This window comes from Mustela erminea, chromosome 10 (assembly GCF_009829155.1).
Source record: "Mustela erminea isolate mMusErm1 chromosome 10, mMusErm1.Pri, whole genome shotgun sequence".
NCBI lineage: Eukaryota > Metazoa > Chordata > Mammalia > Carnivora > Mustelidae > Mustela > Mustela erminea.
The window spans coordinates 44,579,423-44,590,654 of NC_045623.1; the positions used below are offsets into that span (position 1 = coordinate 44,579,423).

The following is an 11,232-nucleotide window of genomic DNA, read 5'->3' on the forward strand; positions in this document are numbered from 1 at the left end:
GCAGTAACCTCTTCGATATCAGCCACAGCAACTTCTTTCAAGATATGTCTACAAAGGCAAAGGAAACAAAAGCGAAAATGAACTTTTGGGACTTCATCAAGATCAAAAGCTTCTGCACAGCAGAGGAAACAGTCAACAAAACAAAGAGGCAACCCACGGAATGGGAGAAGATATTTGCAAATGACAGTACAGACAAAAGGTTGATATCCAGGATCTATAAAGAACTCCTCAAACTCAACACACACAAAACAGATAATCATATCAAAAAAATGGGCAGAAGATATGAACAGACACTCCTCCAATGAAGACATACAAATGGCTATGAGACTCATTAAAAAATGTTCATCATCACTAGCCATCAGGGAGATTCAAATTAAAGTCACATTGAGATACCACCTTACACCAGCTAGAATGGCCGAAATTAGCAAGACAGGAAACAACATGTGTTGGAGAGGATGTGGAGAAAGGAGAACCCTCTTCCACTGTTGGTGGGAATGCAAGTTGATGCAGCCACTTTGGAGAACAGTGTGGAGATTCCTCAAGAAATTAAAAATAGAGTTTCCCTATGACCCTGCAATTGCACTCCTGGGTATTTACCCCAAAAATACAGGTGTAGTGAAAAGAAGGGCCATCTGTACCCCAATGTCTATAGCAATGGCCACGGTCACCAAACTGTGGAAAGAACCAAGATGCCCTTCAACGGACGAATGGATAAGGAAGATGTGGTCCATATACACTATGGAGTATTATGCCTCTATCAGAAAGGATGAATACCCAACTTTTGTAGCAATATGGACGGGAATGGAAGAGATTATGCTGAGTGAAATAAGTCAAGCAGAGAGTCAATTATCATATGGTTTCACTTATTTGTGGAGCATAATAAATAACATGAAGGACATGGGGAGATGGAGAGGAGTTGGGGTAAATTGGAAGGGGAGGTGAACCATGAGAGACTATGGACTCTGAAAACAACCTGAGGGTTTTGAAGGGGCAGGGGGTGGGAGGTTGGGGGAACCAGGTGGTGGGTATTAGGGAGGGCACATATTGCATGGAGCACTTGGTGTGGTGCAAAAACAATGAATACTGTTACACTGAAAAGAAATTTTTAAAAAATTCCATTCTTAAAAATGAAACAAGATGAAAACAGAGAGGGCAACAAACCATAAGGGACTCTTAATCATAGGAAAAAAATTGAGAGAGTTGCTGGAGGGGAGGGAGGGTGGGGAATGGAGTAACTGGGTGATGGACATTGGGGAGTGTATGTGCTGTAATGACCACTGAGTATTATATAAGACTGACGAATCACAGACCTGTACCCCTGAAATAAATAATACATTGTATGTTCATTGAATTCAAGTTTTAAAAAAATAAATTTTTCATTTTTTTAAATTTCCATTCTTAACAGCAACATACATACTTTGAAATCTACCAAATCACTAAACTTCAGAATTCTAAAATTCTTGCCTCTATGCATTGTCCCAAAATATTCCATCATTTTTATATTTTCCCATAAAGCATAACAATACCTCTTAGAGCCCTCATCATTCAACATTAACTCAATAAACATTTTTGAGAACCTGCTAACAAACATTCTTAAAAACTAGTCAGTGCTACATTAGGAACTAAGGCTAAAAAGACAGGTAAAACATGGTCAAGCAAAACATGGTCTAGAGTTTAGAACAGAGTTTAGATAGTCTAGCAGGAACAAGAGTCTATAGTTTACAGTGGGGAAGACAGAAAAAGAGAATTCACTATGGTATAATCAAGCACTGACACTGAGACAGCCCAAGGGAACCATCACTAACTGTCACTAACTGAGGCTGAAGGAATTAGAGGAGACTGCCAGAAGGAAAGTGATGAGTCACTGAATCCTGGAGAATGAGCAGGATCTATCCAGGAAAAGAGAAGAGTGATTCAGGTATGTACAAAGGTACAGAGACAGGATGGGGTGTAACAAGGAGAACTAGTAGTAGAGGAGTTCAGTTCAGACGAAGCATAGAGTTGAGGTGGACACTAAGGAAGGAATATTATATTTTTACATCTCAATGAATGCTGACAAAAGGTAATGAGGAAAGTACTATTCTCAGCCTCCTCCCCCATTTCATAGTTAAAGAAACAGAAACCCAGTAAGAGTCAGTGACTTGCCCAAGGTCATACATTGTAGAAGTGGATAAGATAAAATTCTAACTTAGAAATTCTGATTCCAGGGGCACTAGGGTAGCTGAGTCATTAAGCATCTGCCTTCAGCTCAGGTCATGATCCCAGGGTCTTGGAATGGAGCCCCACGTCGGACTCCCTGCTCAGTGGAAAACCTGCTTTACCCTCTCCCACACCCCTGCTTGTGTTCCCTCTCTCAGTGTCTCTTTCTTTCTGTCAAATAAATACATAAAATCTTCAAAAAAAAAAAAAATAAGAAAATAAAAAGAAAGAGAAATTCTGATTCCAGAGCTCAGGCTCATCTGCTAATCATGAATGGATTGTTTGATATGCTAAGAAATTTGAATTTTATCCTGAAGGGCAGGAGAGGCCAACAATTTTTGGCAGGAAAATGACAGGGTCCATTTTGCCTTTTAAAAGGATGACCCAGGGGCGCATGGGTGGCTCAGTGGGTTAAAGCCTCTGCCTTCGGCTCCAGTCATGATCCCAAGGTCCTTGGATTGAGTCACACATTGGGCTCTCTGCTCAGCAGGGAGCCTGCTTCATCCTTTCTCTCTGCCTGCCTCTCAGCCTACTTGTGATCTCTGTGCATTGTCTTTTAAAATCTTTTTAAAAAAAAAAAAAAAAAAAGGATGATCCAAGTTACTGAAGGAAGCAGAGCTAGACCGGAGATGGAATTGTGTACAGTTCTGCATGTTGTACCTCAAACAACTCTAGGGAGAGCCATTAAACATGTGGTCTATGAATACCACCCATGAAGTTGTGCAGTGCACAACCTACATGACCATTTTGATGTAATCACAAGTTAGGGGCTACTACAGTATTCCAGTCATAAAATGTATGAGCAATTAAACTAAGAAAGAACAATGGCAGAGAAGGGAATGGTTGATAATGCAGAAATAATGATGTAGAATCACCAGAAGTTGGTGGCTGGTTGGATGAAGGTGGTGACACAGAGAAAAAGAAAATGGTTTTATTTTGTCTCAGTCTAAGTTGGGACTATATTTTTTCATCTTCTTCCCTATTTGGTTCTGGGTTACAAACTTGCACATGATTTGGAAAGTGAAATGAAGCAGCAGCCTTTGTGCTCTGAGGGTCATCATGGTTAGAGGTGAGAAGAAAGAGATGCAGATTTTGATGAAGTGCCAAAAGTTTATTTTCACTTTTGTTTCCTTTGCCTTTGGAGACATATCTTGAAAGAAGTTGCTGTGGCTGATATCGAAGAGATTACTGCCTATGTTCTCCTCTAGGATTCTGATGGATTTCTGTCTCACGTTGAGGTCTTCTATCCATTTTGAGTTTATCTTTGTTTACGGTGTAAGAGAATGGTCGAGTTTCATTCTTCTACTTATAGCTTTTGGGACTTCATCAAAATCAAAAGCTTCTGCACAGCAAAGGAAACAGTCAAAAAAACAAAGAGGCAACCCACAGAATGGGAGAAGATATTTGCAAATGACAGTACAGACAAAAGGTTGATATCCAGGATCTATAATGAACTCCTCAAACTCAACACACATGAAACAGACAATCATATCAAAAAATGGGCAGAAGATATGAACAGACACTTCTCCAATGAAGACATACAAATGGCTATCAGACACATGAAAAAATGTTCATCATCACTAGCCCTCAGGGAGATTCAAATTAAAACCACATTGAGATATCAACTTACACCAGTTAGAATGGCCAAAATTAACAAAACAGGAAACAGCATGTGTTGGAGAGGATGTGAAGAAAGGGGAACCCTCTTACACTGTTGGTGGGAATGCAAGTTGGTGCAGCCTCTTTGGAGAACAGTGTGGAGATTCCTCAAGAAATTAAAAATAGAACTTCCCTATGACCCTGCAATTGCACTGCTGGGTATTTACCCCAAAGATACAGATGTCGTGAAAAGAAGGCCATCTGTACCCCAATGTTTATAGCAGCAATGGCCACGGTCGCCAAACTGTGGAAAGAACCAAGATGCCCTTCAACGGATGAGTGGATAAGGAAGATGTGGTCCATATACACTATGGAGTATTATGCCTCCATCAGAAAGGATGAATACCCAACTTTTGTAGCAACATGGACGGGACTAGAAGAGATTATGCTGAGTGAAATAAGTCAAGCAGAGAGAGTCAATTATCATATGGTTTCACTTATTTGTGGAGCATAACAAATATCATGGAGGACAAGGGGTGTTAGAGAGGAGAAGGGAGTTGGGGTAAATTGGAAGGGGAGGTGAACCATGAAAGACAATGGACTCTGAAAGACAGTCTGAGGGGTTTGAAGTGGCGGGGTGGTGGGAGGTTGGGGTACCAGGTGATGGGTATTATAGAGGGCATGGATTGCATGGAGCACTGGGTGTGGTGAAAAAATAATGAATACTGTTTTTCTGAAAATAAATAAATTAATTAAAAAAAAAAAAAGAAAGAGTGCAGAGAAGCAAACAGGTCCCAGTTTGTACTTGCTGTTCCCCACTCTGCACTCTCCTCTGCTTCCAGGTCCAGCTGTTGAGGTCAGATGTCCATGTCCATCTGCCTGCCCTGCTGACCAGCAGCAACCCACCACGATACCCAATGGAAAACTCAGAAAGGCAACCATAAGAACCAGATCACAGCCCAGCACAGACCTCCAAAGTCCTCTTTGTGGACCATTTCAGCAGACACCCCTTAAGCTCTGATTTGTCCACCCTGCCAGTGCTTTGGGAGGACTTCTTGGTGACTTCCTGCTCCACCTACTCTCCTCTCCTCCCTCTTAACCTACTTCTCCAGCTTCAGTTCCTGATCTCAGCAGAGTTTTTTTGGTAGCAGTTGAGAAGATTAGTCTGAAATTTATATGGAGCTGCAGAGAACATATAATAGTCAAAAAAAACTTTGGAAATTTAAAAAAATGGAAGATGTCAGGACTATTATAAAGGACTCTATCACAGAGTTGTAAAAATGGACACCCAAATTACACAGGGACAAAAACCTGTGTTAAACTTGCCTAGGATAACTTGGAAAGTAGACCATATGCCCAATGAGACTGTAACTCTGGGGGAAGTGGTTGGCAAGAGAATAACTCTGGGCTTACGTTTATTTTGTATGTCAAGCAAAGTATTGTAAGAAAGGAGCTCAGGAAATAATTGGCCAGTTTGTAAGAAGCAGTTGAGGGTCCAGAAATTGGGGGGGTCTGTCTAGGAAGGCTATATGAAAACTATTAGAACCCAAATTTTAAGACAATTTTTGAAAAAAATATTTGAACACAAAATCCCATTGAAACCTAGCTTTGCTGCTGCTATTGAGGCTAACAAAGTTAGCTGTAGTGGGGTTTAGAGGTAAGGACCCTGACTTAAGATGTAGGACTGTCTCCCACTGTCTCTGACACCACTGCGAGACTTCCATCCTTTCATCATTAGAGGAAACACAGACCTGATGCAAAGGAATGTGGATCAGAGAAAACGTATTCAAGGGTCATGCCACCCTCTAGGAACTGTGGACAATGCAGCAGCATCAACCTCCCAAAGTGGTCATACAACAAGATAGACAAAAGAAGGGCCTTGCCTTCATTTCTGAGACAAAAGCACTGTAATTTGGGCTTTTTCTAAGAAAAAGTGCCCAAAGATTCAGTACACTTGGTTACTTGTATTCTTGGCAGGATCTTTTTTTTTTTTTTTTTAATCTTATTTTTTCAGTGCTCCAAGATTCATTGTTTATGCACCACATGCAGTGTCCTCTCCTTAATACCCACTACCAGGATTACCCATCTTCCTGACTCCTCGCCCTTCTAAAACCCTCAGTTTGTTTCTCAGAGTCCACAGTCTCTCATGGTTTGTCTCCCCCTCCGATTTCCCCCAATTCACTTTTCCTTTCCTTCTCCTAATGTCCTCCATGCTATTCCTTATGCTCCACAAGTAAGTGAAACCATATGATAATTGACTCTCTCTGCTTGACTTATTTCACTCAGCATAATCTCCTCCAGTCCCATCCATGTTGATACAAAAGTTGGGTATTCATCCTTACTGATAGAGGCATAATACTCCATTGTATGTATGGACCATATCTTCTTTATCCATTTGTCTGTTGAAGGACATCCTGGCTCTTTCCACAGTTTGGAGATTGTGGCTATTGCTGCTATGAACATTGGGGCACAGATAGCCCTTCTTTTCACTACATCTGTATCTTTGGGGTAAATACCCAGTAGTGCAATTGCAGGGTCATAGGGTAGCTCTATTTTTAATATCTTAAGGAATCTCCATGCTGTTTTCCAAAGTGGCTGCACCAACTTGCTTTCCCACCAACAGTGTAAGAAGGCTCCCCATTTTCCTGTTCTCTTTCATTTTCAGTCACTTTATTACAACTTAATCTTTGTAAATCCTACTTTGGGTCATTCAAGCTTCTGGGAAGTACTTTGGATTACCAGAACTACAGTCTTCATTCTGAAAGTCTTCTTCAAAGGCTTGAAATGCCTTATTTTATTGGTACCTTCTTTCATGATGCCTTTTAAATCCAAGAATTACTGGTATGCGTTCTTAGAAGAATTGTATTAGTATAAATTAATTTTGTTCCCATATCTGTTTTGTTCCATTACCTTATTAACCACAGGGAGTTTGGTAATATAACTAGAATCTTCAGATGTTACTAGCTTTATTCTACCTCATTTTAATGTTTTTGGATTTTTTTTTAAGTTAAGGATTTTCAGACAGGTTTTGTGAATATTCTTTACATGACCAAGCTATAAAGTGACTGGTTCAGATAATAGCTGACCAATATGTCAAGCAGAATTTTGTAAGATTATTTTTCCCATCTGTCAGTATATATTTCCCAAATAATGCATTGCCTCGTGGTTTAATCAAGAGAATGTCCACTAGTCAGAACTATGATTTCAAACCACATAACCAAAAGGAAAGATGGAGCTACTTCATCACACCTTCAAACATAATTAAGTCCTATAAACTATTAAGACCACAAAATAGTAATTGTATTTGGTTATAATGACTATTACTAAAGTCACTGGGATAGATTTCTTTGTTAAAATTTAAGAAAAATGTTTGCAGTGGTACCTGGGTAACTCAGTCAGTTAAACATCTGATTCTTGATTTTGGCTCAGGTCATGATCTCAGGATCATGAGATGGAGCCCTACATCAGGCTCCACATTCAGTGGGGAGTCTGCTTGAGATTCTCTCTTCCTCTCCCTCTGCCCCTCCCCACCACACTCTCTAAGATAAATAAATCTTTAAAAAAAAAAAAAAGTTTGCAAACAGTTTTGGAGCATTAAAATAAGATTTTAGTATCTCATTTTAAAAAAAATATTTTATTTGTCAGAAAGAGGGCACAAGCAGGGAGAGTAGCGGGCAGAGGGAGAAGGAGCTTCCCTGCTGAATGGATGCAGACACTTAACTGAATGAGCCATCCAGGAATCCCAAGTATTTCATTTTTTTAATTCAAATGAGTGAAAAACATTGTTTTAACATATGTAAACAATATTCCACCTATATCTATGTCAACATTTATTCTATTCTAATTACTTGACATATGATTGCAGTATAAAACTGTAAATGTATTTTCTTACTAATGTTATTGAAAAGAGCAACTGGATAACTAAATAGAATTAGTGGTTTCAGAGGTATTCAGGCATTCTTTTCTGATAATGTTTCAAACTAATTTTTTATAATAAAATTTATAGCCAAAATCTCAAATATTCTTAAAATGCTCATAAAATTTATATTTTTAAATTTAAGTCCTGTATATATTACCTGTAAAAAGATTTCTAAGTGAATATTAATTTATCAAGGATGATATATTTTAATATATAACTCTTTGAAGTATTAGCAAACAATAATATAAATTGTTTGAAATTTTCAATATTATTACAAAGATTACATTAATGGTATGGCCTCCACCCAAATCTACTGACCTCAAGGTAGCCACCATTAAATTGAGAAGAAAGGTCTTGGGGGAAAAAAAGCAATTAAGACTTGAGAATGACATCTAGGCAAAATTTTGGATATATTAACTGGCACATGGAACTCACTAGACACTAGCAAATTGAAAGCCTGTTTCAGAGTGAATTGTACTGCCAAATAAACATAATCCCAACCTGAAAAAGCCTTGGACTACTTGAGCATCAGAACAATCCTCTGGACCTCACACTTGCACAAGCAGGACACAGTCTATGAAAGTTATATAGCCTTCAAGAAGAATACACTCCCAAATGTCCTCCTTTAGGTGTAGCCATGAAAATAGGACATGGAAGACCCTCCCAGAGGATGGACCAAGGACCATGGACAAGGGAGTTCTACCAGGAAAGCAAAATCAGAATCTAATCTGGGAAAGAAATTCCCACCCCATCTTTTGAGGACAGGATACTATCCTTCATAATGCCTTTCAGGATTTCATATATACTAGCAATGAGAGATTGCTAAGTGTCCTGCATTCTTCTGTTTTCCAAAAGAGGTTGGGGGAAGGCGGTTGTCTGGGTTTTTTTAGCATCATCCTGTACCTGACTTACCACTGTACGTTGAGAAGGAGAAGGGATGAATCACCTTTTTATTGAGAGATTGCCACAAAAGGCCACATCCAGACACCATGTTTATCATCTGAAGATCTGAAATTTGTGCCACTTTACTGACTTCATAGGTCTTTGGGTTATCAAGAGAAATGTATATGCTCAAAGAAAGAAAGGAGGAATGGAATAATTTGTGACCAGAAGGAAAGACTGCGGAGGATACTGGTTAACAAGTCATCAAAAACCATTTCCTTTTTCTCCTGGAGCACTGCCAGATTATGCTTACCAGTCTCCCTTGTGGCTAGACATGACCATGTGTCAGTTCTGACCAATAAAATGTGAGAAGTAACATCTGTTGCTTCCAGGCTTGGCCTGCTTGGCCCCCTGACTCATGACTCTCATGCATTTTGCCTTGCAGCTGGCTAGCCTGGAGATGATGGGAGTCATGGTGTGAACATGGGGGAGCCACAGGATAGAAGAAACCGGGATCCCTGAAAACATGTGGAGAAAGGACACTCTCTAAGAATGATTGCATTCCACTCTTATCTTAGCAAAAATAAGGATATTTTAATCATATTAAGCCCCTGAGTTTGAGAAGTTTGTTACAGTTACTAACGTATATACAGCAGAGGGAACACCACAAGAGGGTGTAAACACAAGAGAGAAAACAGCAAGAAACCAGAGGTTCTTTGGGCATATTGCTATGGGTCTTAAATCCCATGCAAAACTTTGGACTTTATTCTGTAGAAATGGGGACCATCAAAAGTTATAGATAGATAGATAGATAGATAGATAGATCTTCTATTTAAAACTAGTAGAGTGAATGCTGCCAGAAATCTGCAATTTCTGAGACAGCTGAGTCCAAATCTTTCACACACTGTTGCCCTACAAAATTGAGAATATAAAATATAATCACCAAGCTGACAACAGCTTTTGCAGTCTTCAAAGCTGCAACTCATACAAAATAGATCCTGCCAAATTCAGTAAGAAAACTGGGAATCAGTAACCTTCAGAGGAAAAAGTCAGCTTTCAAAACATGTTTCCTTTGGAAAGTGTGTGTGTGTGTGTGTGTGTGTGTGTGTGTGTGTGTGTGTGTGTGATGGAGAAGGATAAGGAAGGAGAGAGGGAGACATCTTTTCAGGTAATGAATGTTATTCCTGCAACAAAACAAAACTTAAGATGGGCTTCAATCAATTCCACATGGACTAAGCACCTTCCATATGGTGGGTGTCCTGCTAGGTATCTACTATATAAAGATAAATAAATGACTTACCAGGACTTTAAATTACTCACAAAGTAATATAATTAGTAGGCATATAAACAAAATAACCAGTATACATTAGTACACATACTATTAAAAAAAAAAAAAAAAAAGGACCCTACAGATCTACAGGGCTTGGGGAAGAATCATGGATCACAGAACTTTCTTAGCCTCATCCTGAAGATCCTCCCTCCTCAGACTCAACCTACCATTGCAGACTGAAATTTCAGTACCTTTCTTCACACAATCACTTGCTCTCATACCTGTCCTCCACCTTCCCACCTCCACTCCTTGCCTTCTGCATCACATGCTCTCCCAGACCCACCACTGGCCACCGCAAGGCTCCACAAGTGAAATCTTCCCTGGTTCCAGCAGGGTGGGTTCTCCCCCTTCACAGGGGTCCCATCTGCGCCCTCTCTCAAGAGGTTACCACTCGGCATCAAAGTTGTTTTCCGATCGCTGGTCTTGTCTGATCTCCACCCTAAACTCTAAGCCCCTGAGGATCAGGAATGTTGCCCGAATAGGACCTTGTATGTACATAGAGGAAGTTTAATAGGTATTTTCTGGGGGCGCCTGGGTGGCTCAGTGGATTAAGCCGCTGCCTTCGGCTCAGGTCATGATCTCAGTGTCCTGGGATCGAGCCCCGCATCGGGCTCTTTGCTCAGCGGGAGCCTGCTTCTCACTCTCTCTCTCTGCCTGACTCTCCGCCTACTTGTGATTTCTCTCTCTGTCAAATAAATAAATAAAATCTTAAAAAAAAAAAAAAAAAAAAAAAAAAAAAAAAGGTATTTTCTGAATGTTAGATTTTAAACCCAAAACCTACTCCCTGCAACTGCTGACTCTGCACTCACCAGTAATTACTGCATTTTTTGGTCCAGAACTAAACTGTGGGGTACATGGTCTTTTCTCATGGGAAGACTGTAAGAGGGTTCAGTAATGACAAACAGAGGAAATAAAAATAGTGCTTACACCCCTGGTTTTAACCAGTGCCTAGTTTATACCACAAAAATTAAGATTGTCCAATGGGCCAAAATTTTTGCTTACCAATTAGAAGAGATTGAAATCTCCAAGTTTTCTTTACTGCAAATAAATCTTTCACAGAAGAATTTCTATTAATGTCATGTCAGCATTTTCTCCTAAACAACCGAGAGAGGAGAAAATGGGCAGATGCCTTCCTTTCTAATATCAGTGCAATTAGCAAAATGTATTGACATGAGAGCAACTGAAAACATTGACTGTCTGTAATATTCCCACGTTGGTACCATAAGAGCTGGAAGCTAAAACATGGGGACAAATCAGCATTATTCAAGATGGAACAACTAAAGCCAAAGGTAGAAAAGATCAA

General features: G+C 39.7%; 1 pseudogene; it reads left to right on the forward strand.

Annotated features, from left to right (window-relative positions):
* LOC116568194 overlaps positions 1-7,059 on the forward strand; it is a 41,219-nt pseudogene extending 34,160 nt beyond the window's left edge.
* Positions 7,060-11,232: the final 4,173 nt, after the last annotated feature.